Source organism: Hypanus sabinus, chromosome 2 (genome assembly GCF_030144855.1).
Source record: "Hypanus sabinus isolate sHypSab1 chromosome 2, sHypSab1.hap1, whole genome shotgun sequence".
Classification (NCBI taxonomy): domain Eukaryota; kingdom Metazoa; phylum Chordata; class Chondrichthyes; order Myliobatiformes; family Dasyatidae; genus Hypanus; species Hypanus sabinus.
The window spans coordinates 30,213,720-30,238,825 of NC_082707.1; the positions used below are offsets into that span (position 1 = coordinate 30,213,720).

The 25,106-nt window shown below is 41.6% G+C and overlaps 1 protein-coding gene across 23 annotated transcripts in view; it reads left to right on the top strand.

Annotated features, from left to right (window-relative positions):
• Positions 1-25,106, top strand: part of zbtb38 (zinc finger and BTB domain containing 38) — an 89,800-nt gene that overhangs the window by 14,898 nt on the left and 49,796 nt on the right. For 9 of the 23 annotated variants that reach the window (XR_009516521.1, XR_009516517.1, XR_009516524.1 and 6 more), the window contains one exon: positions 24,164-24,269. The exons of 1 other annotated variant lie outside the window; for it this stretch is intronic. The gene's annotated coding sequence lies outside the window, so the exon portion shown is untranslated. Of the gene's footprint in view, positions 1-2,366; positions 3,050-3,087; positions 3,203-3,589; positions 3,871-13,455; positions 13,922-16,623; positions 16,692-20,932; positions 21,083-21,790; positions 22,322-24,163; positions 24,270-25,106 lie in introns of those variants that run through there. 13 more of the 23 variants (XM_059994237.1, XM_059994276.1, XM_059994227.1 and 10 more) reach the window with 13 other exon arrangements.

Consider the following 25,106-nt stretch of genomic DNA (forward strand, 5'->3'; position numbering starts at 1 on the left):
CCAGGAGGGGGAGGGATAAAGTGAAGAGCTGGGAAGTTGTTTGGAGAGAGAGATACAGGGCTGGAGAAAGGGGAGTCTGATAGGAAAGTACAGAAAGAAAAGGGGGTGGGGAGCACCAGAGGGAGGTGATGGGTGGGCAAGGAGATAAGGTGAAAGAGGGAAAAGGGGATGGGGAATGGTGGGGGTGGGGGGGATTACCGGATGTTCGAGAAATCAATGTTCATGCCATCAGGTTGGAGGCTACCCAGCCGGTATATAAGGTGTTGTTCCTCCAACATGAGTGTGGCCTCATTGCGACAGTAGAGGAGGCCGTGGACTGATGAGGCCAGTCTGAACAGGTTTTGACCAGGAGCCTGTTAATCAAATGAGGAATATTTGCCAGATGAGTACTTTCGGCCTATGACATTGAAGATTTCTTGATTACTATCGGTCAGTTTATTGAACAAATGATATTCAAGTTATGGACTTGTGGCTCAAGTGAAGTTTATCCATTTTCTGGCCATTCAACCAACCTAACATCCTGTCATAATATCCCAACCTTTTCTGGCAAAATTATCACATGATAAAGACTTTTATGTGTATTACTCTGCATTCGTCACTCTTGCAGCTGTGAGCAATGGACGTGGTACTGAAAGCAGTAGTATGCACCCAGATAGGGTAGCATAGTGGTTTGCAGTACACTATTGCTGGGTCAGCAGCAGCTGCCCGGTCTCATCAATGGCCAGGGGCCGTGGTGTTAGTGGTAGCAGAGGAGGCTTATTAAGTTAGGATTATTATTCTGTCAGGATAGCCTCCAACCTGATAGCATGAACATTGATTTCTCTAAATTGCTGAAATTTCTCTGCACTCCCTCCTTTTCTCTTTTTCCACCCTTCATTCTGGTAACCCTCTCACCCCTTCTCAACTGTCCATCACCTCCCTTGCTTTCTTCCATGGTTCACAGTTCTCACCCAATACATTCTTTCTGCAGCCTTTTACCTCTCCCAGCTTCTCACTCCGTCACCCCTTCCCCACCCACCATTCCCCTTAACTATCACCTCCCAGATTTGTACGCATTACACTCACCCCCCCCTCCCACCCATCTCATTCTGTCCCCTTCCTTTCCTGTCCTTGTGAAGGGTCACAGCCTAAAATGTTGACTGTGTGTTTCCCTGCACTGGTGCTGCTGAGCTCCTCCAACACCTTGTGTTTGTGGATCAGGTGTATTATCTCTGACATGTATCATGAAATGTTATTGTTTTGTAGCAGCAGTACAGTGCAAGGTGTAAAAGATTACCGTAAGTTACAATAAGAGGACAAACATTTCCAAAGAAGAACAGTGCAGTAGTTTTCAAGAACCGTTCTGAAATCTGACCAGAATGTGGATGGGAAGAAGCTGTTGAGGGTGAGTATCTTGGCTCGTGTGCCTCGTCCCTGATGGTAGGAAAGAAGGGGCATGTCCTGGATGGTGAGGGTCCTTAATGATGGATGCCTCCTTTGTGAGGCACCTCTCAAAGAAGATGTCCTCGATACAGGGAGGGTTGTGCTCATGTTGAGCCTCTTTCAGCCCTGTGTTTTGCAGCCTCCTTACTGCTGGGAAGTGAATTGGGGACACCCTCAAAGTCATCATCGTATGTTCCCTGTTGTATGACATGGAAGATCGTGGTCTTCCTTCTGTTGACCATGATTGTTCCAGGCAAATTTTTCCACAGAAGCTGTTTGCCACTGCCGCCTTCTGGGCGGCGTCTTCACAAGACTTGTGACCCCAGCCTTTGTAAACACTCTTCAGAGATGGTCTGCCGGGCGTCAGTGGTTGCATAACCAGCTCTTCTGATAAGCACCAGCTGCTCATACGACTGTCTACCTTCTCCCGTGGCTTCACGTGATCCTAAGCAGGTGCTACACCTTGCCCACCGCGACCTCCAAGCTAATATACGGAAGGAGTGCCTTTCGCCTCCTGTGGTAGAGGTATATCTTGACCCCACCACCCTATCCTCGGAAGTATCAGTAATAAAAATTCAACTTTCTGTTCAGCGAGGCCTTCTTGAAGGTCGTTACTGTGCTACAATCCTGACAATGCACAGTTAATTAAATGCTGAGTTGTGTAGCTGCAGGCTTCGATGTTCGCCTCCTCGGGAGGGTAGAAATGAGGGGACCCCACTGGAGATCACAGCTGTAATAATGTGTCGTTTAGAAACTGGCTTAACGCATAGTTTGCCATTTTTTTTTGACTCGCTTGTTTGATATTTAAACATACCGTGGCTATTTAGGTCATGATATTTTATGTTCTTTGTTTTTCATTGCATATTAATTAATTTCCTGCTCAGGAGACTTGGTTGCAAAGCAACCCTCATGACGTGAGCTGATATTTTCAGTTTGCATTTGAACGCTTTCAGAAATTAAATTGAAAGTATCTAGTCATTTAAGAAAAATTGAAGGATGTGGAATTTCGCAATGCATCCTACTGTTGTGTATACATCGCTAGCCTGGAGATATTTATAATGCAATTATTTCCGTATTAAATATATTCCATAAACACCAATGACTATTCATGTGACTTGAGACTCTGTCTCTGTGGTTGCTGGTGCAGAAATGGAGCGATTAATTACAGCTTTGGAGCAGAGAAATCGAAGGGCTGAAGGCTTTTAAATTTTTATGCTTTCGAAGGGGAATCTAACCGTTCAAACATTTACTTAACGATTCCATGTGAGATACAAGATCCGTCTTAAATTACATTTTGATGAGCGCTACCTAGAATCGCCCGGCTCTGTCAAATACTTCCACCTAATGGTGATACTCTCTGCATCCTTTTCTTTGCACCGCATTTGCACTGAAGTACTGGGCTTCTCGAACTGAGCTGTTCAGCAGGCTGACTGGACAGAAAGCTGGCTATTTCGACCATTTGATGTGTCTGCTTCCCCATCACTAAAGAATTTGGTTGTGCTGCCTTTTTATTTCTCATCTGGTAATCGGGCTCGTCTTGCATCATCAGTGCTTGACAACAGTGCTGTACTGTGGCCTCCTATCCATTTGAACCAGCACCATGTAGTTGACAGCTACTGAATTTAAGGTGAGCTGCCCCTCCCCCTCCCTTAGCTATGGTGTGGTATACAGCAGAACTAAGCTTACTCCTGCAAGCCAAAAATGGCAGGCAGGTTTAATGCTGGTTCTTTTCTTAGCATGCCATGTATTGATTACTGTGTTCGATGGCTTGTGCTTAAATGTGAGTATGTACATACTGTGCATATGTTGCCTTGTCAGCTTGAGAATAGTTGGGACGGTATTACAATATAGAACAGATAATCCTTCATTTTCAAAAAAAATAGCTTCATTTAGCTTGAAGTAATGCATTACTGAAATACCATTTAAGTACCTTTTTTATGTGAAGCTGTTTGCATGCAGCGTTTTTTAAAAAAAAAATAATAATTTCTTGCTTTGTGATACCAAATTGGTCCTGTACGGCAAGCTCCGTCCAAATGCCTTTTCTTTTGGTGTTTACCAGAATTCTGATCTGAATTTCTAGGTTTCAGATATCCAGGTTTATAATTCAGTTGGCCGATGCAACATATCTATTTTTAGCTGTGAAGTCGTGCACATTGTGTACCAGCGTTTCGTATGCTTCTGACTGGTAATTTTGACAGGGAGTTGATTCTCACCTAGTGTGACAAGTGGCCTTTGCAGTGGTCAGCTTCAGGCTTTGAGCTCTGGGAGGAATGATCTTTGCGCGACAGCTTTCATAGATTTGCAGATGGGGTATTTTTTTTTTTTTGCTGAGCAGTCTTGTTGATGAGCAGAATTTTCAGGAACATCGTTTCTTCGAGAAATAGCACAAGAGCGATGACAGCTTCATGAGAATTGGACCGTTTTGATTTTTCCCCCTCAAAAAAAAAGGTAATTAAGAGAGTTGTTGCTTGGTCTCTTTTGTTTTGCATAAAAGTCTCAAAAATATTTTTATTATATTTTGTTTGTCTTTTTTCAATCTCTTCGCATGCAGATTTTAGCGCACAATCATTTCCTATTTGATATTTCTGTAAGACTGGGAAAATTTTTAAAAAATCTTTTCGCCATGTCCTTGGTTAAGGATGTTTATCAGACAAGTTTGACTGCTAGTCAAAATTTGCAGTTTTTCTTCCTAAACTGAGGAATGTGAGGGGAGGGTACATCCCCCTCGACTGTAGCAGCAAACTATAATACCTAATAGCACTGAGGTTTAGTTTGAATGCAAATGGATTTGCATCTTAAAATCTTTATCACAAATCTTTTTAAGTGTACTTCTTTTTAAAATCTCAAGGCTGTGTTTGAAGAAATAGAATAAGAGAAATATATCTTGGAAACAGCAGATTTTCATTTCTGTACAAAGCAGGAGTTGCTCAATCTTCTCTGAAAATAATGCTTTATAGAATTTGTTTCTCTTCCAAATTATAAACCCCTTCAGTGAGTACTGCCATTTACTTAATTCTGAAGATCACAGCCCTGTGTTTAATAGAAAGTTCATGTTCATCATTGTGTGCTTATTTTAGTATTTTAGGTTCTGTTTTATTTCCAATTGGCCTGGTGTTCCTCAGTCATTCTGCTCTAGGGAGAGGAGATGGACGTTATAATGGAAATTGCTGTGCAAGTGATTGTCAGCGGGACATATCCCATTCTGTGATTTGGTTTCTAACCTGTATACCTGCAAAATGAAGGGCTCGTGGAATCAATTGCCTGAGAATTAATTAGTGCAAAATCCGAAAATACAATATGCTTCCCAATAACTACTGCATAACAACATGTTTCCTTGACAACCGCATCCTGTTAGCATGAAAAGCAACAACAAAAAAAACAGCATTGGTTCCACAAGCTCGTTTTTTTTTCCTCTTCATCTGCATATCTTTATCATCACCTATCTTCATATCCTGACTCTCTTCAGGCTGTCACATTTGCACTTGGTTTAGGTTTGACCTTGCATTGAGAGAACTGTAAACTGGTATCAATTCTGGGTGAAATCAAGGGATTAATGATGGAAGGGTCTTCTATTTACCTCGGTTGAGTTTAAACTTCAGAGGAAATGATTTTTTCCCCTCTTTTTGTCTGCTATTAAGCGCTTAATCCAATATAAATGAAAAGAGAAGTGAACACCTTTTTAATTTTACACTTTAAATTATTTTCTTCTGCTTTTAAGTGCACAGTGTTTGTTGGCATCCAAAGCAATTAGTGTTCTACAATTGATCTGCCGAGCAAGCTGACTACAGTCTAATTAAAAATCCTAAATGTTTGTAAAGGCAGTGGAATAGAGGGTGATAATAGTGTAATTGCTGAACTCGGTTGCAAATATTCGAGTGTTAAAGAATTTACTGTTCCTTTTTGTGTCAAAAATTAAAATCTATGCACGGGTCAAACGCGCAAGGTTAACAAAGGCATTGTAGTCTCCATCTGATTTTAGAAGGTTCGAATGGGGAAAAAATAACTACACGTTATGATCTTAAAAACAACATTAAATACTTCACCTTTTTGATTAGGGCACAATTTACTGATGTGGAAATTGTCCGTTGGAGAAATCCAGGATTGCTGCTCAGTGATATTACTACTGTGAGCTGATGTGCTTTCATCAGCAGCCATTTTACAGGAGCTGATCGCATATTGTTTCCCTGCAGTCGGTTTCAAAATGGCTGTTTGCTGCTGTGGTTATGTTCACAGCCTTGCAGCACAGCATTGTGATGACCTGGATAGCGATGGGTGCCGCTCAGTGCACTTGGGGACAGGCAACGTACACCAGAGCACTCCAGTGATAGACAGAGCAATTTTGTTTCGAGCTCTAGTAATTATATCATGATTCATGCCATAACAGCCTTGAAGCATAGTATATTGCTTTGAAATTGCACATTACGTTCAAATTATTTTAAATAGTTTGCTTTAAAGGCGATAAAATGTTCACAGATCATAGCCACGAAGATGGCGTGGCCCAAGTACTCTCACACATAGCAAAATATTTAACCTCTCGAGCAGTAAACACACTGATAATTTCAGTCATGGTGTAACGTAGTCCTACCTCGAATCAGATACAAAGGAAAAGCTGATTAGGTTACATGCTGCCTATCATTTTAGTAGCTGACTGATCGCTTAATTTTAGGAACTAATCTAGATAGCATTTATTTTAAGTGACCTCGCTGCCGTTTCTTACCCATGACATTTGACAGCAAAAAGATTTGAAACTAAAATGAGCTCTGGTACGATCTGTAGGTTTGGGTGGTGGGGGGAAGTGCAGGGCATGTAAGCAAAGAAAGCAAAAGATAATGGCATTGAATAAAGAGTTCATCAGCAGACATCTTTTGAAGCCTTCGCTTACAAACGCAGATAAAGTAGACCCTATTGGAATTGCTGAGTTAATACTTCTGCAGCTTGTGATGTGCATCTAGGTTGTGACTGTGGTATTGCAATGTTGTATTCAGCAGAAGCCACGCTTCTGTCTGCGACTCATTTAGCACATTTTTTTCAACAGAATTTAGACCGCAATGTGCATTAATACAAAGTTATATTCAGCCTCTTGTGGTTAGACCTGTGTACACAGAGGCTCCTCCTATTGGCGCAAAGGACAGAGATGTTCCTTAATTTTCTGGTTTAGATTTATTGTGAACTCTTCCACAGAACTGAAATATGAATCTCAGTTTACATTACAAAAATTATAGTTGACTTCAAAGATGTACCAATTGTATTTTTAGGGCAATTTCTCTCTCCACTAATCCTTCATGCCACACACAGATTCAAACTGAGGGGGCTGGTGGGGTGACCTCTTCTTTGACCTCCAACTGTATGGGTCTCAACCCTCCAATGGGAGGCCTATTTAGCAGCAGATTAGTCCTTAACTCCATCCATAAATAGGTGTTATTCCCTACTGCGGCAGACCGTTGGGAGCTTGGCAGGGAAAAGGGTCCAGGGGTTCATATGCTCAATGTAACGCTGCTTTATTGTGCCTCTGCTGCCTTAAGTAAAACAATTTAACATAAGAACACACACCATAAATGTGTGATTTCTGAGCTTTAACAGCATCAACAACTACATTAACAGGGCCACACTTCATAATTTTACACCAATAAGTCGACGCTATTTAAATGTAGCTCATCTGAGAAACCTCCATCTCTTGCTTTGTGATTAGCAGTTCAGAGAGAGATCTTGAAGGCCATTTTATGGAGTAATTAGTCAGCAAAAATCTAGTTATTTCAATGCTTAACCTTCCACTCCTTTCTTCTTCATTTTTCTGATTTACTCTCAAAAAAGAGCAACAACAAAGGATGTTATTTACAAAATTTGTGTGTTTGGTGGGGGAGAGCTTTATGCTGGTGAAGAGACGAGTATCTATTCATTTAGAACATTTCACTGGTCGCTTTTTGCTGTGACTATCAATAGAAAAAATATCTGAATTTGTGTATCATTGTTTTGTCACATAAAATGGGTAATAGTCTATAAAATTTGTCTGTCAAATCTGAATCTGCTCTTGATCTATTGTCTCTGATCCATGTTCTGAGATACGGTTCCCTTGGCTGAGGGGTGGGAGATAAAGACAGGATCATTTTAGTTTGGATTGATGGTGCAAAATTATTTGAATTTGATAAGTTAACATGAATAGGGTGAAGACATTAAAGCTGGACAACACAAAACAGCAGAAATTTAAAATATCAAATATTGACATGAATTTAGCTCAAATGAAACTTACCAATTTTCTTCTTTTAAATGTTTATTATATATATAATATATACAGCTCAGTTACAGGCCCTCCGGCCCAATGAGACCACACTGTCCAATTACACCCATGTGACCAATTAACTTACTAGGCTGTACGTCTTTGAAAGGTGGGAGGAAACTGAAGCATCCAGAGGAAATCCATGGAGCCATGGGGAGAAGGTACAAACCCCTTACAGACAGCGGCAGGAATGGAACCTGCATTGCTGGCGCTATAAAGCGGCATGCTAACCGCAATATTACCAAGTCGCCCCAAATGTTATCACTGTGAGATGAGAATCAAACTTGAGGCAGTGAGGGTGAAGTAGGACAGTGAACATGTGGACAAGCAGCGAGGAACCCTTGGTGCGTGGGCTGCCATTTTAGCAGGTGGAAGTCAGACTCCTTGTCTCTTTGATCATGTTGCTTACATGTAGAAAGAACTATAAATGGGATTTGGATGTTGCAGTGCGTGGGTTGTAAAGTACTAATTTAAGGAATTGGTAAATTACATTTTGTTTGTATATACAAAATTGTTACTTGACAAATTAATGAGCTACCGATTGAGCATAATCTGTGTCAAAGATAACTGCATTATAAAATTTCAATTGTCTGATCTTAATATACATAATTAATTACTGCAGCTGCTTCATTAAGTAGCTGCTATATATCATGCTTTAAGTTAAAGAGCATGTACTATTATTAGTTGTCCTTAATTAGAAAAATGTTTTGGCGTAAATGCAGTAAATGGGAAAATGTTATAAAACCAACGGGTTAATATTTGTAAGAGGTACAGGAAGGACAAATGTATCAAAGTTAACCCCATTTGCTGTTGAGAGCATGGAAGAAGGACAAAATTTGAAACCATTTACTAATGAAGGGCTTGGGGAATAATACTGGTTTCACCAATCCTGATCTTCCTGATGCTGGGAATTTTAACCTCTGCATTTGACGGACAAAATGCAAGCTTATTATAAAACAAGAGATTCTGCAGATGCTGGAAATCCAGAGCAACACACACAAAATGCTGGAGGAACTCGGCAGGTTAGGTAGCATTTATGGGGGGGAATTGGGGCAGCGCAGTGGCGTAGTGGTTAGCACAATGCTTCACAGTACAATTCCTGGGTTCAATTCCTGATGCTGCCTGTAAGGAGTCTGCACATTCTACCTGTGACCGCATGGGTTTCCTCCTGCAGTCCAAAGACGTACCGGTTGGTAGGTTAATTGGTCATTGTTACTTGACCAATGGTAAGGCTAGGGTTAAATTGGGGGTTCCCGTGTGGCATGGCTCAAAGGGTCAGAACAACCTACTCCATGCTGTATCCCAAATAAATATTCAATGTTTTGGGCTAATGCTCATCATCAGGTCTGAAACTGAACGGGGGAAGAAGCCAGAATAAGGTGGGGGGAGGGGAAAGACTATAAGCTGGAAGGTGATAGGTGTAGCCAGGTGGATGGTGGAGGGAGGATGAAGCTGGGATGTGATAGGTGGTAAAGGGCTGATGAAGGAATCTGACAGGAGAGGAGGGTGGACCGTGGGAGAAAGAGAAGGAGGAGAGGCATCAAGGTGTTGTGATAAGCAGGTGAAGAGAAGAGGAAAGGTAAGAGGGGAGACACAGTGGGCAACAGAAGGAAGGGGGAGGGTGAAATTACTGGAAGTTGGAGAGATCTATGTTCATGCCATCAGGTTGGAGGCTACTCAGGCAGAATATGAGGTGTATCTCCTCCAACCTGTATATGGTCTTATTGTGACGGCAGAGGAGGCCATGAGCTTACATGTCCACAAACTTGTCATGTTGTTAGGGAGGTTTCTCCATGGCTTTGAAGAATTGCACTATTCAGAGGGAGACCATTCTGCCCACATTAGCCTTGCTGGTTCTTTGATAGTACTTCCCTCCCCCTTGATATTCAAAATCAAAATGCCTCTTTTTTTTTAAATCTATTTTGGATTTGGATTTTGTTCTGTGTCCTGTGCAGATGTTTGTTTCTGTTTTGCCTATCAGAATGTTCCATGCAGGAAGGATGATTTCTTAATCTTTCCCATTCCAATGGGATATGTCTGGATTTCTCTCCAATTGAAGCCTAATGTGAAGCTAATGAGTCTCTTCTGTGTTCCCATTAAAACTGAGCACCCAAAACTGAATATGGGGTTCTATAAGGCCTAACAAATATCCTTTAAGCATTAATTATCATTAAATCTTTCGAACTCCCTGCTTCAGTTTATAAAATCCATCATTCCAAATTTTATCTTTACTGGCAGGAATCTAGATGTCCCAAAGTGACCTTGAAGTCAGCTAGAGGTCCCAGGAGCTTTTAATCATTTGTGTGGATATTGCTGGCACCCAAAGGCCCTCGTAACATTGAAGAAAATGGTGCCCTCCCTTGTTTGCTTTGAGAAGTAAGTGATAGCAATTGGGATTGCCTTTGAGTAATGATGAAGGATTTCCAAGTAAGGCTGCTGTGTGGCCAGGAGGGCACATGCACCAGTATTCACAGGATGACATGGTTCCTTAGCTGTTGCTGTTCCTTTCCGTGCCTCGTGGCACATCAGGCAGCAACCTTGCCTTTCCTTCAGCATTTTTTTTTCACAAGGCTGAGTTGCTAGCTCAACGGCGGATGGAAAGTGTGCAAGGAGCCGGCTGGATTCGAACCCAGAACCCAGCCTCACAGTCCAGCGCAGCTGCCACTGCACCACCGGCCAGCAGTGGTCCCCTAGTGGGAGGGGCCATAACACGCGAGGAAGCTTGGGCAAGTTGTTATAGTGAATTATGTATCTGCAGTCCAGGACACAGAACAGATAGAGGGCTGAAAGGGTGGGTTGGGCAAGCAGGGACTACTGTGAGATATTTGGTCCTGGATGATATCCAGCTTCTGGACTGATATTGAAACTCTTAGGCATGTGAAGAGACTCAGAGATGATAGAAACCTTTAGTTTCAATCAGTTAAGTTACCTGACCTTTGATCAGCTCTTGAGATAAAAGAATCTGGAAGCAAATCTAGGAAATTTTGAATCAAGGGTAGTCTTGGTGGTGTGGTTGATGCCAACACGATTGACTCTGAAGGGAGTTGTCAGACATTGCCAGCTCCTCAGTACTGCAGCTCCACCTTCTGCAGGTATGCACTATCCCTGGACTCACTGCAGCTCGGTGCGTGTGACAATAATAAACCCATTTTACCACACACAGCATGGTATCCCTAATTTTGAGATGTGTTTGGGGTGAAGGTCATTGAAGGGATACACTCAGCGGTCACTTTTTTAGCTACACCTGTATGCCTGCTTGTTAACGCAAATATCTAATCAGCCAACATTTGGCAGCAACTTAACGTATAAAAGCACGCAGACGTGGTCAAGAGGTTCCGGTTTTTGTTCAGATGGGGGAAGAAATGTGATCTCAGTGACTTTGACAGTGGAATGATTGTTGGTGCCAGACGGGGTGGTTTGAGTGTATCCGAAGCTGCTGATCTCCTGGGATTTTCATGCACAACAGTCTCCCGAGTCTACCGCCAATGATGCAATGAACAAAAAATATCCCGCGAGCAGCAGTCCTGAAGGGGGTGAAAACGCCTTCTCAATGAGAGAGATCGGAGGAGAAAGGTCAGCTTGCTTCAAGCTGACAGGAAGGCAACGGTAACTGAAATGATAACGCGTTACCACAGTGGTGTGCAGAAGAGCATCTCTGAATGCAAAGCATGTCAAACATCGAAGCAGATGGACTACAGCAGAAAGAAGACCACAGACATACACTCAGTGGCCACTTTACTGAGTACAGGATATACCTAATAAAGTGGCCGCTAAGTATAGCTTTATTTGTCTGGGTCTAGGAAATAACCTTGTTGAACCGGTTCTTTCACAAAGGTGACTGGTGTTCAGTAGCTCCCAAGTGTGGAATAATGCTGGCCTTTGAGCCACACCACCCAGCACTCCCCCAATTTAATCTGTGCCTACTCCTGGGGCAATTTAGAATGACCAAGTCATCTACCAACATGTACGTCTTTGCACTGTGGGATGGGGGAAACCGGAGCACACAGTCAGTGGTTAAAGTTAAAGTCTGTCCCTGGACTTATAGGCTCATCAGGCCTGTGCTTATGCCGGTTTTCAAGGTGTGAAGCCACTGAGAGTACGAGACTCTTTCCACACCCCCCCCCCCCCCCGATAGGACGCCAGTCTATTATGAGGTTAACCCCCAGCATTGTGCCAGTACATATAAACTCCTTGCATAGCCTGCAGAAATTGAACCCAGGTCACCTGTACTGTACAGCTTTGTGTTAACCACAATGCTACCATGCCACTTTGAAACAATACAAAGAGTATTTGATTTTGAAATTACTAACACTAGCAAATACCAGGTTAATTTTGCTAGATTTTCACTGAACCATAATTTTATATGCTTCATGTTTTTACGTTGCCTGGTATGGCCAACAGTAGATTAAAATGTACCTAGAGTGAAAAGAGTATCAAGCAATGTCCTGAATTGGGGAACTGGAGATTGTAGCAAATGGGTGGAGGAGGTTGAATAATCTGGAATTTAGCTCACTTTAGAAATTGATTGAAATGATCAGCTCATGTGTTCTGGTATAAGCTAGAGTATGCAAAGCTGACTTTTCTACTCCAATTGTGAGCAAGACGTCACAACCATGGTTGTTCTTTGTCCACGTTATATTTTTATCCTGAAAAATGTGGATTTCAAGAATTGAATAAATTCTTGAATTCCTTTGGGATTCCGAAGTCTGAATAATAACCCCAGCCCTTGTGGAGGGGGGGGGGGTGGATTCCAGTCACATCAGAATTGAATGTTTAATTGTGCCAATGCTTCTGCAAAAACACTACAATACACATAATTGTGGTGATTTACATGTCATTTTGTCGGTTCTGACTAAAAACAGAGAACAAAATTCCGTTTATTGTTTTACCAATAGTTGTTTTGACTTGTTAGAGCAGATAACTGTGCTAACATTGCCTGCAGGTTGCAGTGGGTAAAACTGCTTCCTTTATAACGTTAGCACTTTGCAGCTAATAAAGTACATTTTGAAGTGGAGTCACAGTGGCAATGTATTAAATTTGGCCTTTGGATTCTCACATTAATTGTTTTTAATTTTGTGAACATTCTGAGCCAAGGTGGCTAAATTGCGTGCTTCTGGGAGAGATTAGAAGCAGTAGTGAAAGGGTTAACTTCAGTTTTGGGCAAGTGGACTTTTCCCATGCCTCTGCCCCAAATGTGAGAGGCGTTGGCATTTCAGGATGCCCTACCCCTTCCCTTCCAACCCCTAATGCTGGCAAAAATCTTCATGCTGCATATTGCAGTCAGTAATCAGGACACTTGCTGATCGACAGCTCGCTTTTCAAAAAAAAAATTCAAGACAGGCAATTTATTTTGAGCATTGCTCGTCCAATCACAAAACCTTCTACGAGTAGTCAGTTCATCTGATTGCACCTGCTCAACTGTCTTGTGACTGTTCTCATTTTATTGTTGTCGCTAGACTATCGTCCTGTCTTAGGGGGTTCGATTCTCTTCAATCACATGACTGCTTTGTCTCTCTGTGGGAGTAACAAGGGTCACTCATTGGTCAAAGATTAACAGTTTGAAATTTAGCAGTAGGCTCGACAACATACAAAGCTCGGCTGGCAGATTTTTACTGTCAATTTTCTCCTGTGTGCACTGTTTTTGCAACCTGGTACGAATGTATTAACTGACCTTAATTGAGCATATGTGTCACAGCATTTCTCTTGCATATCCACTGTGGTTTAGAATTAAAATAGAGATGTTTGAAGTTTATTTTTTTTAAAATATGCAATATATCAGTCAGAATTCCATTAAGGAGGGCACAGGCACAGTTAGAAGAGTCATATTCCTGGTTTCAATTCCAACTGATACCATCGTATGGAATTTGTACTTCTCCATTACTGTATGCGTCTATCCCAGGTGCACCACCCTCCTTCCCTATTCCAAAGATGTATGCATTGGTAAGTTAAATGGCCACAGTGAATAGCACCTAGTGTGTGAGTGAGGGGCTTCTGTAGATTGCAATAGGATTGATATTAGAGAGTGCAGTTGAAGAACCTGTTTATTTGCTGTGTCCCTCTATAAATCTGAGGCCATTGTTTGCAGTTTTCTGTTGCTTTCTTGTGACTTTTGAGAACTATTTGGCTTGCTTTGTTCATAAGTTTCTTTTCCAGTTACCCTGTATTTGCTGAAGAGAGATGCTGAGTCTTTGGGAACGTGTGCTAGTCCTGAAGTTGCTGGTCAAGGTATGTTCGGTTAGGTTGACTTTTTCCTCACTATCGGCTCAGATATCGTGTGTGCCTGGCAAGGTGTAAGGAACAAGAGTCAATCGTAACAGGGATTTGGCATCAGGGCAATGGCAGTGGCAACCTTGATGAATAACAAGGTCAACTAGATAAACTCTGATCAGTGAGATTTGAATCATGGAAACCTTAAGAAGGATATTGGATTTGGGAAGATGAATTTTAAATTTTGATATAGCAAAAGAGAGAGAAATACCATAAGAGGGAGTGTGAGTAAAGAGATAAAGTGTTTAAAGGAAAAATTAAAATGTGACTTCTTTCAAGGTTGGGAATGAAAACAAATATCACAAGGAGGTGCCACTCTGCAGGCTCCATCGTGGTCGCAGCACAGGTTTAGTTGTTTTTTAGATCCTTATGAATGATTTTGGGGGACAGAGAGAAGAGTTTAAGGGCCAAATTGGGGTTTAGGAACAGGCTTGTGGGGGGTATGGAGGCCGGGCTGGAGTCTAAGCCTCTGATCCATATCCTAAGGCCAGCAATGTGGACGTGAGATATCCGTGGTCGGATGTCAGGCAGGCGGATGAGTGCTGGTAGTCCATCCCACCCCATTTGTCAGTGGGTTTCAACACTGGCGTGCAACGTGGGCAGGAGGAAGAGCTCCGTGAATCAGCGAAACCGGAGGTTGGGCCTAGTGTCCTGTGATCGGCAGGTCCTGGGGTTGATGCCAAGGATCAAAGCCTGAGTGCAGAATCAGACGGCTGGAAGCTAAAGCCTGCTGGCCAGGACCCAGGTCTGTGAACCTTTGCAGGTCCGCTGGAGAAACTGAAGACCCAATGCCCGCGAGTCTGAGTCCGCCGGAGGCCGAAGACCACCTGCCCTGAGATGGAGGAGTGCGTATGTCGTGGAGGGGAGGATTGAGGCTTGTTTCACTTTGGCTTGGTGTTTACTGTTTTCCTGTGATCTGTGTTCTGCCGATCGTTGTGGGCTTGTTATGTTGGTGTCTGGAATGTGTAACGAGTGACCCTTGCGGTGTATGCTGCCCCCCTGCATAGCCCTTGGGTGTGTAGGTTGTTAATGTAAATGACACATTTTACTCTATTTCAATATACGTGTGATAAATAAATTTGAATCTTGAAGCTAAGCATTTGTCAAATAGATATGATTTTTTTTTAGGTGGCCATTCAGGGGAACATGACCTTCTTGACTCTCTCTTGTCCACGATTTTCTTAAAATTAATTTCTAACAATGGTGCGCTCTTCGATGAAAGGAGGCACCATTGTAATGGGTTTATTTCAGTGTCAAGGATTTTGATAGGTGGCCATTAATAAGTAATGTATCATTAGCCGAGTACACGTGCAGTTAACCACTGAACTTGACTTTTGACAGTAAGCTTAATGAACAATTAACATGAAAATTTATCAGACTTGTGGAGAGATCATGGGCTTTTTACACTGCTTTGTATAAATCAGAGGGTCTGCCTTCCGTGCTGCCTATTGTTAGGTGATTTGTGTTTTAATAGACCACACATCCTTCATTTCTTTTGTTATCCGGCGAATTCTAGCCATTATTCAATGTGTGTGACTAATGAGGGGCTGCGGTTAATAGAGCAACCAGGTTGCAAGTGGAAGTCGTATCAAAGGAACCACAAGGTGGAACTCGAATGTCAAGGGTCAGTGTTGAGGAATTGCCAAATGGGCTGAGCCCAATTTTAACTGAGCAAGAAATGTTGCTAAAGTAGGCCCAACAGTCCTGACCGTGGCTGTATCAGTGTGTCTCTGGCCTCTGAGGAGAGCTGTATCTCACTTTGGATTTACTGGGAGGGTAACCAGTGAGCATGAGCAGGCTGAGAAGTAGCTTTCAGTGTTTGAATCGACATCGCCGTGACACCCTGGGAAATAAATAGTTCCGTTCTGGAATGCCTGACGCTGCTTTAATGGGACAAACTCCAGCTCCTCCTCTTCCCACAGGAAGGCTTAAACGACAAGGCATAGCTTTTCTTCTTTCTTCTGCCATTTGAAATATACCACAAATACTTTCATTTATAATCTCTTCATCCTGTATTTTGTGTGTGTTGATATTCAAAGCAAATTATTATCAGATTATGTATACTGCCCTGCGATCCATAAATGCAAGCAACTCTGCTGGAGATCCAGAGTAACACACGCACAAGCTGGAGGAACTCAGCAGGTCAGACAGCATCCACGGAAATGAATAAGCAGTTGACATTTTGGACCGTGATTCCTTGTCAGCACTCCTTGTAGGTGTGCTCAATAGTGCTGAGGACTTTTCCTGAGATGGACTGGGCTGTATCTTACACTGTAACATACTTCCATAGTGTGAATTGGTCATGACTGATATACTATTTGCATTAATACAGAGACTGCATTAGTTATAACACAATCAGGAACACGGCTTTAAATCAGTGCATTGAAGATAACTAAAACTTCTATGTGTAAGGTTTCTTAGAAAGGTGACCACGTACTGTACATGTACTTCAGCTTGGATGTTGCATGGCCCTATAGCTTTTGCAGTGTTCTTGATGCGTGAATCTGACTGGCTTCTGTGATGGTAGGGATTTCAGGGGGATGGTCCACTTGTGTTAAAATGATGACTAATGCTTCTGCCCGAAAACAGCAGTTGGGCCTAATGACATCAAAGAGCCTTGATATAAATGTTTAACCAAGATCTCTGCCTATTTTCTGCAGAGGCTGGCGAGTGCTTTGAAAGACAAGTTAGAAACGTACCCTGTGGGTTCAGTCTGAGCTAGCAGCAGGTGAGACCCTAAGGTGTTTATTTGAAGAATCAATTCGTTGGGTTTTGAAGTGTTTGTGGATTTTGTTTTGCATCATTGCAAAATCTTCAAAGGAAGATCTTTAAAGAGTCTTCTGCTTTTGAAGACAGTAACCTCAACTAAACAGCTGTGTCTGGGTTCACCACATATTGAGAATTTAGCCCGTGTTGTAAACCAGTTCCTAAAGGCAGCCAAACATATATTACATATTCCAAACAGCCAACTGCTTTTAAAATTGCCATCTTGGATATTTAGGTGCAGAAAGGTGTAATTCTGGCAGGTGATCTTCATAGAAGTATAAAATAACAGTAACTTGAATAAAGAAACACTGCTCCAGTCTTGGATGGTGCATGCATGGCATTGAAACAAAGGAGTTACAAAGGGAAAAGGGCAGCATGGTAGCATAGCAGTTAGTGCAGTCGTTTTACAGCGCCAGCAATTACTAATCAGGTTTCGATTCCCGCCACTGTCTGTAAGAGATATGTTCCCCTCATGATCGCGTGTGTGTTTCTTCCGGGTGTCTCTGGTTTCCTTACAGATTTCAAACACTTGCAGTTAGGGTTAGTTGTGGGGTAATGTTCCCTCTAATTTGTAATGACCAGTGTGCACAAAAGTCTTGTGCTGCGCTTTTTTTTTGCACAGTGACGATAACGTGCATGTGGAATTTTATATATAGAGGTATTCATTTTTAGCAGCCGGCAAATTCAAGACTTCAATCTCCTCTGGGTTTGATCATTTTTGCTCTCGTGCATCTGCGTTCACACAAAACATGTAATGAAGGATTTTCTCGCCAAAGCTTTTGCACACAGTCCACATGTGATTTGCTTGTTAAATGATGCTTTAAAAAGTTAAGTTTCCAAATATCACTCACATCACAACAATACACATAGGTAACACCAGTTTCTTTATTGTACATAAATATTTCTCGGCACTGCACGATCCTGAACTCATGAGCTTTCAATGTAGCAGTTTCTACTGTTTCATTAAGCTATTCCGCTTTAAAGAACGAACAGTTCTCTTGCACTTCACACCCTTTGCTTCTTTGGAATTTTACATAGTACATCAATCACTTTTTCAATAAAAGCAGTATAAATAAGCCAGTTCTAAGATCTGCAGACAAATCATCACAAACTCCATGTTGTCAACACTATCTGCATCAGAAACCAGAAAAGGAAATGTGATTGTGTACGATTGTGAAATATACTTAACATCCCAATGAGGTAGAGGGTGTCAAGCTTTTGTGCACAGTTTAAATTCCTTTGTGTGCTAGTAGCAAAAGATGTGTGACGCACATGTGCAAGCCTTGGAGGGAATTTTGGTTGTGAGTATGCTATGTTGTCGCCAGAAGTGTAACAGCACTTGTGGGCTGCTCACAGCACAATCTTTGGACTGTGTTGGTTGTTGACACGACACATTTCACTGTATGTTTCAATGGATGTCTTACAAATAATAAAGCTAATCTATATTTTTCAATTCCACTTGCACGAAAAGTTAGTAAATAAATGTAACAATTCATATGGAATATACATAGACCAGTTCAGTTTCTAACTTTTTCTGATATTAGCCCCACTACTTACTTATTTCTCTGTTTGTTGAGACACAGCATAGAACAGGCCCTTTGAGCTGTACTGCCCAGCAATCCTCTGATTTAACCCTAGCCTAATCACAGGACAATTTACAATGACCAGTTAACCTGCCAATTGGTACACCTTTGGGCCGTAGCAGGAAACTGGAGCACCCAGAGCGGGGGTCGGCAACCTGCGGCTCCCGAGCCATTTGTGGCTCTTTCACCTCTGTGCTGCGGCTCCCTGTGGCTTTGGGAAATAATTGGTCAGTATTTAATTAAAATGTATTTTATGTTAGTTTGTTAGCTTTTGAAATGTAATTCTAAATTTGAAGATTATGGTGATCTTGTACAATGTAAGTGTGGCGACACATTTTCTGACACATCCGAAACGGCTCTCAATTAGCCAGCATTCCAGCTAAGGGAGATTGCCTACGGGGGTTTGTGAGTACGTGTCTTTTGCAGCATCTGCGTCCATGGGGGCTGGGTTGAGGGAGGCTTAGAAGCAAGGCTGTTTAGTTCGAATAAAGCTATCTTTGACTGCAGTTTACTGACTGCCTGAACACACCGCTGCAACGTGTTTTTATCGCTATTAATATACGTCACCACTGCCAATACCTGACACCCGCCAGTGCGCGATTTCTTTAATTTTTCGATCCAAGGTAAGCCAACTATGGAGAATTCTAAAAAAAGAAAAGTGACTGAAGAAAACAGAACGTTTAATGATACGTGGACAGATTCATTTGCTTTCACTGTTGACGAGACTGGTTTACCGGTATGCTTAATATGCAATGAGAAACTAGCAAACAACAAAAAGTCAAATGTCGCAAGGCATTTCCAGAGTAAACACGCAGCCTTTGCTCAAAAATATCCGGATGGAGATGAGAGAAAAAAAGCCGTTTCGGAACTGATGCGGAAGGTTGATCTGAGCAAAAATCATTTCCAGAAATGGATGAAGTCAGGAAAATCAACGACATACGCCAGTTATATTGCCGCTCAGGAAATAGTCAGGCACGGGAAGCAGTTTACAGATGGTGAATATATAAAAGAATCTTTCATTAAGATTTCAGAACATCTATTCACGGACTTTAAAAACAAGAGTGAAATTGTGCAGAAAATCAGGGATATGCCCCTCTCTGCAAAGACTGTCAAAGACAGAACCATAAAAATGGCAGAAGACATCACAAGACAGCAAATTAAAGACATCAATTCAGCTGTGGCCTACTCGATTGCCTGTGACGAGTCTAAAGACAAAGGCGATATTGAACAAATAGCGTTGTTCTGCCGGTATGTAAACTCTGCCGGGCCACAGGAAGAACTGATTGAGTTGATACCTCTAAAAGACCAAACACGGGGGGAGGACATCTGTGAGGCTGTCTTGAATTGTTTAAGAGCCAAAGGAATAAAGACCACCCATCTGGTGTCAGTAGCTACTGATGGGGCTTCGAATATGACGGGAACGCACAAGGGATTTGTGGCTTTACTGCAGAAGTCGCTGGACAGAAAGCTGCTGACTTTTCACTGCATCTTGCACCAAGAGGCACTGTGCGCTCAAACATTTCCTCCGGAATGCACAGAAGTAATGGATGTTGTCATTCAGATTGTCAATAAAATAATGGCAAAAAGTTTAAATCACCGTCAATTCCGTTTGTTACTGGACGAGATGGAAAGCGCATATTCTGATCTCCTGCTGCACAACAAAGTCCGGTGGCTGTCCAAAGGGGAGGTGCTGAAACGCTTTGTCGCGTGTCTGGAAGAAGTGAAAACTTTCCTGGGCAGCAAAGGGCTCAACTTTCCTGAGCTGGAACAGCCAGAGTGGCTGGAAAAGCTACACTTCATGGTAGACATGACAGCGCACCTGAACACGCTGAACACAGCTCTTCAGGGGAAAGGACGCACAGCCCTGCACATGTTGGAGGATGTCTTGGCATTCGAGCGCAAGTTGACAGTGCTTGCCAGAGATTTACAGAAAGGCACTTTGTCTCACTTCCCCAATTTGAGAGAGTTCAAACAAGGTCACGACATGATAATTTCGGAGTATTTACATTCTGCAATCATCGCAATGCAAACATCGTTTGGGAAACGCTTCTGTGAGTTCAGAGAGGAAAAAAACACATTATCCTTCCCGGTCACTCCCTTAAGCATCGATCCTTCCCTACTGAATACGACTGCATTGGCAGGTGTGAGTCAACCTGATCTTGAGATGGAACTGGCCGACATAGCCGACAAAGACATATGGGTGTCCAAGTTTAGACGCTTGACAGCAGACCTTGAAGATGTTGCCCGTCAGAAGGCCGTTCTTGCTCAGAATCACAAATGGAGTGATATTGAAAACCTTCCAAATCCGGACCAACTTGTGTTTGAAACATGGAATGCTGTGCCCGACATTTATGTAAACATGAAAAAGTATGCGCTTGGAGTCCTGTCGATCTTTGGATCCACATATGTATGTGAGCAGGTGTTCTCCAACATGAACTTTATTAAAAACAAACATCGCGCATGCTTCACAGATGACAGCTTGCGATCCTGTGTAAAGATGAAGGTGACGTCATACAGCCCTGATGTGCAGACGCTGTGCGCTGAGGTCCAGGAGCAGAAATCCCATTAACCAAGTATGATAAATATTTTAATTGCCTATTATTTTATGTATATTCATATTTTTTCATTGTTCAGTGAAATAGTCCTTTTATTTTTCAGGCTGACAGCTGGCTGATGATATTTTTGGTTTGCTGCTGGCGGAAAATTTAAGTTCGGCGTTTTTCATAAATACAAGAAGGACTCAAATAGACATTGAGTATTTTACTTAAAAGTAACTTTCAACCCAACGTCTTTTTTTCGGAGTTCAAAATGTTTTTGTTGCATGCAGAAATGTAATTTCGTTTTCTCTGCAGGAGTTCATCAATTTCATAAATGCAATACATTATAGTTTGTTTATACATAGCATAAAGGCAAAAAAAACGTTGTATGCAGTGTTATTTCATTTTAAATGTCAAACGGGTTTTGCGGCTCCCAGTGTTTTCTTTTCTGTGGGAAACGGGTCCAAGTGGCTCTTTCAGTGGTAAAGGTTGCTGACCCCTGACCCAGAGGAAACACGCAAGGTCACGGGGAGAAAATACATACTCCTTACAGGCAGCAGCAGGAATTGAACCCTGATCACCTGTACTCTAAAGCGTTGTGCTTTAGAATATTGATTTGCAAAAATCTGCATTAATTCATTTAAATGCCATACAGTCTCTTTGAGCTAGGTTAAGGCCTGCCTTTTATTTAATTACCTAATATCTATTTCAAAGATGTTTCAGAGCCTTTGTGAAAAGTGCTCACTCACCTAGAAATTAGTGAAGTCTCTTATTTTGTGTGAAAACCACTTCAACCAGTGTGAACACGAATTTTGTGATAATTCATGCTCACCTAGTTTGTTGAGTGTCCAGATGAAAAACAACCTAAATTGCTCTGATTAGGCAATAAACGACATTGACTTTTTAAATTTGTAACCTAATCTTTATAAAATGTTGCCTGTTTTTCTGTAAAGTGCATTTTGTAATGTAGCTGTACTGATTACTGTACTCAGAAGTGCAGAATATCACAAAGTGCATATTAGATTTGATATATTCATTTTTATAAGAGCAAATACAAGTTAAGAAAATAGATTGGTAAGATTCTGTCCAAATGTAAAGTTTTTAGTCTGAAACTTTACTGGAGGTCTGGGTACTTTCTCTTCCCAACTTTGGATACACTTCACACTTCAACCTTACTGAATTACTGCCATTTTTAAATGTACTCTTCCATTTTGCAAATTTAAACTTTTTTATACCGGAGCTGAGCTTTCAATTTTGGAAAAACATTTCCAAATGAAGATTTTTAATCCCTTCTTACTTAGACATGTGAGAGCAGTGCGGGCTGGCCCCTTGGGTAATAAAAGAAGTGCACACGGAAAACACTCAACAGGTCGGGCGGCGTCTGTGGGAAAAGAATGTTTTGTACTGAAGACCTTTCATCAGAACTGGGAAAGAGAAAGGAAGTTAGTTTCAAGTTGCAGAGAAGCTAAGAGGTGGGTTGCAAGATAATTCATGTTGATAAGTTACTATGGGGCAGTTATAGAGAAGAGAAAATCTGTATATTGTGTGTGGGGAGGGGGGTTTGTTGGGCTATGAGATAAGTGGAGTCAGCTAGTGAGAATACAAAGGGACAAGCAAAGATGTAAAATCCAGGACTGTAGAACGGGTAAAGAAGGTCAGAGTGTGCTAATGGGTGGAGGAAGAGAGAGAATGGATCATAGATGGAAGACTTGTAGCAAAATTCACCAGTTCTGATACAGGCAGTGTAAGTGAATTACCCTAAGTCCTCGAACCAGATACTTAGTCCAGGAGGCTGCAGATCCTTGTGCTGGCTCTCATTATTTCCCATCTTTGCTCTTCTGTCCATAGTCTTCCACTATAATGATACCCAGTCCAAGTTTTGGGAACAACACCATCACTTCCATTTATTTTCCCAATTCAATGTAAATTTATCATCAAAGTACATAGCTGTCACCGTATACTACCTTGAAATTCAGTTTCTTGCAGGCATTTACAGAAGGATGAAGAAATACGATAGTATTTATGAAAACTGTACATTTACAAAGACTGACAACTTGCAAAAGAAGACAGATCATGCAACAATTAATAAATACCCAACACTGAGAATGAGAGTAGTGGAGTCCTTCAAAGTGAGTTAATAGGTTATGGAATCAGTTCAGAATTGAGTTGAGTGAAGTTATCCACACTGGTTCAGGAGCCCGATGGTTATATGGTAATAACTGTTCCTGAACCTGCTGGTGCGGGACCTCAGGCTCCTGAACCTCCTTCCCGAAGGCAGCAGCAGCCAGAAGAGAGCATGAGCTGGGTGGTGGGGGTCCTTGATGATGGATGCTGGTTTCTTGTGTCAACACTTCTTGTAAATGTGTTCACTGGGGAGGGCTTTACCTGGGCAGTTAGGCACATTTTTCCGTTTCAGTAATAATATTGATTTCTACATTTTGTAACTCGAATTCATTTTCTCTCTTCCCAAGTCCTGATGAAGGGTCTTTGGACTGAAATTTTAACACCGTCTCTCCTTCATCGGATTCTGACTGACCTCTGTGTTTCAGCACTTTCTGGTTCATCTTCAATTTCCAGCATCTGCAGTGACATATAGGGGATTGTAACTTTAGATAACAACAGCTGTGTTTGGTTAAAAACTGAAATAAGGAAAAAGAAATATTTACATTTTATATTGTAAAATTCCTTTAACGATTCATCTGGGACTTTACTAGCAATGAGATGCTTTAAAATTGACTGCATAACAGGAAGCACAATACCTAATTTTGTATTTTGTAAGCTCCTGCAAACAGCATCATAACGATGATCAAGTAACTGGATTTTTTAAAAATAATGTTAATTGAGGGATGAATTTTGGTGAGTACATTAGTTGTCTTCAAAATGGTGCAGGGAATCTTTAATGGCTATCTGGGCGGGTTCAGTACCAGACCAGAGTATCAGTTTATGGAGAAAATGTCCATAAGAGATTGATTTTAAAATGAAGTTGATCGCCACCTGCCTGATGCTTGGGGAAGAAAAAATAGAGAACAGTGAGAATCATTGCATGCCTAAATGAAACAAGTCACTTTTTCACAGCTTTATTTACCCGAGATTTCCAGATCTTCAACAGTTTCTTATCAGTAAGTATAATGTCTGAGCCAAATGAACGCAGTCTCAGAAATCCCAGCCAAGTTGCCAAGGTCATAACCTAGATACAATGAGCTGGGAGAATCTGAGAGGAAACAAAACACTGCTACTCTATCTGGAGTGTTTCAGTTCCTGTGTCATTGAAGACAGAAGTTAAGGCTTCAACGTATCCTTTCTGTTTGTTTCAGAGTTAAAATTCTTCACTGAGATTGAAGATTAAGTTTGTCAGAAGATCAAATACTTAAAATGATTGCTGATTAAGAAGAGAATTCTGGCACTGCATGCATCATCCAGGTTAGTTAAAGACTAAATAGAAATTTTATTTGAAATCAGAGTTATAATATTTTTGACATAAGCTGCCAAGATTTGTCAAAAAAAAACACAAAAAAAGGTTCAGAAACTGGAGGGAAGTGGTTGAATTCCGAGAATACAATCCTTGAGCCTATACTGTACCAATTAGATGTTTTCAGCATGTGACTTGTACATGGGAACTGAAATTTAAATGAGCCCGAATGCAAATGTTTCACACATCAGAAGATACAAATGATCCAAGAGGGAACAGACATCAGACCCGAGATCCTAGTTAGCTCACACAAACTTCCCAGAAGAATACAAAGCACAAAAAAAAATCCCTTGCACTCTTAATTCATGAGCTTGAGGCTCGTCTAGCTCAATAGCGGTAAGCTGATATGTTTTGCTATTTTTAAATATATATATTTATGTATGTGGCTTGTAGAAGTATTCAGCCCCCAACACTTAGTTCACATAAATGAGGATTACAACCAGGCATGTTGATCAATTTAACTGAGAATCACATGCTCCTTTTTTCACAGTAGAGACCAAAAAACAGGAAAAACTGTAAAGCATGAAAAACTAAAAATTCAAAAGCTGAAATGTCAGCAGTTCAAAAGTATTCATCCCTCTTTCCTCAGTACTTAGCTGAACTTCCTCTCGCAGCTACTACAGCCAGTAGTCTTTTAGGATAAGTGTCTATTTGCTTTGCACAACGTGATGGAGCAAGGTTTGCCCATTCCTCCTTGCAAAATTGCCATTGCTGGGTCAGGATAGTCGGGGGAGACACGGTGGACAGCAATCTTGAAGTCTTGCCAAAGATGTTTGATCAGGTTAAGG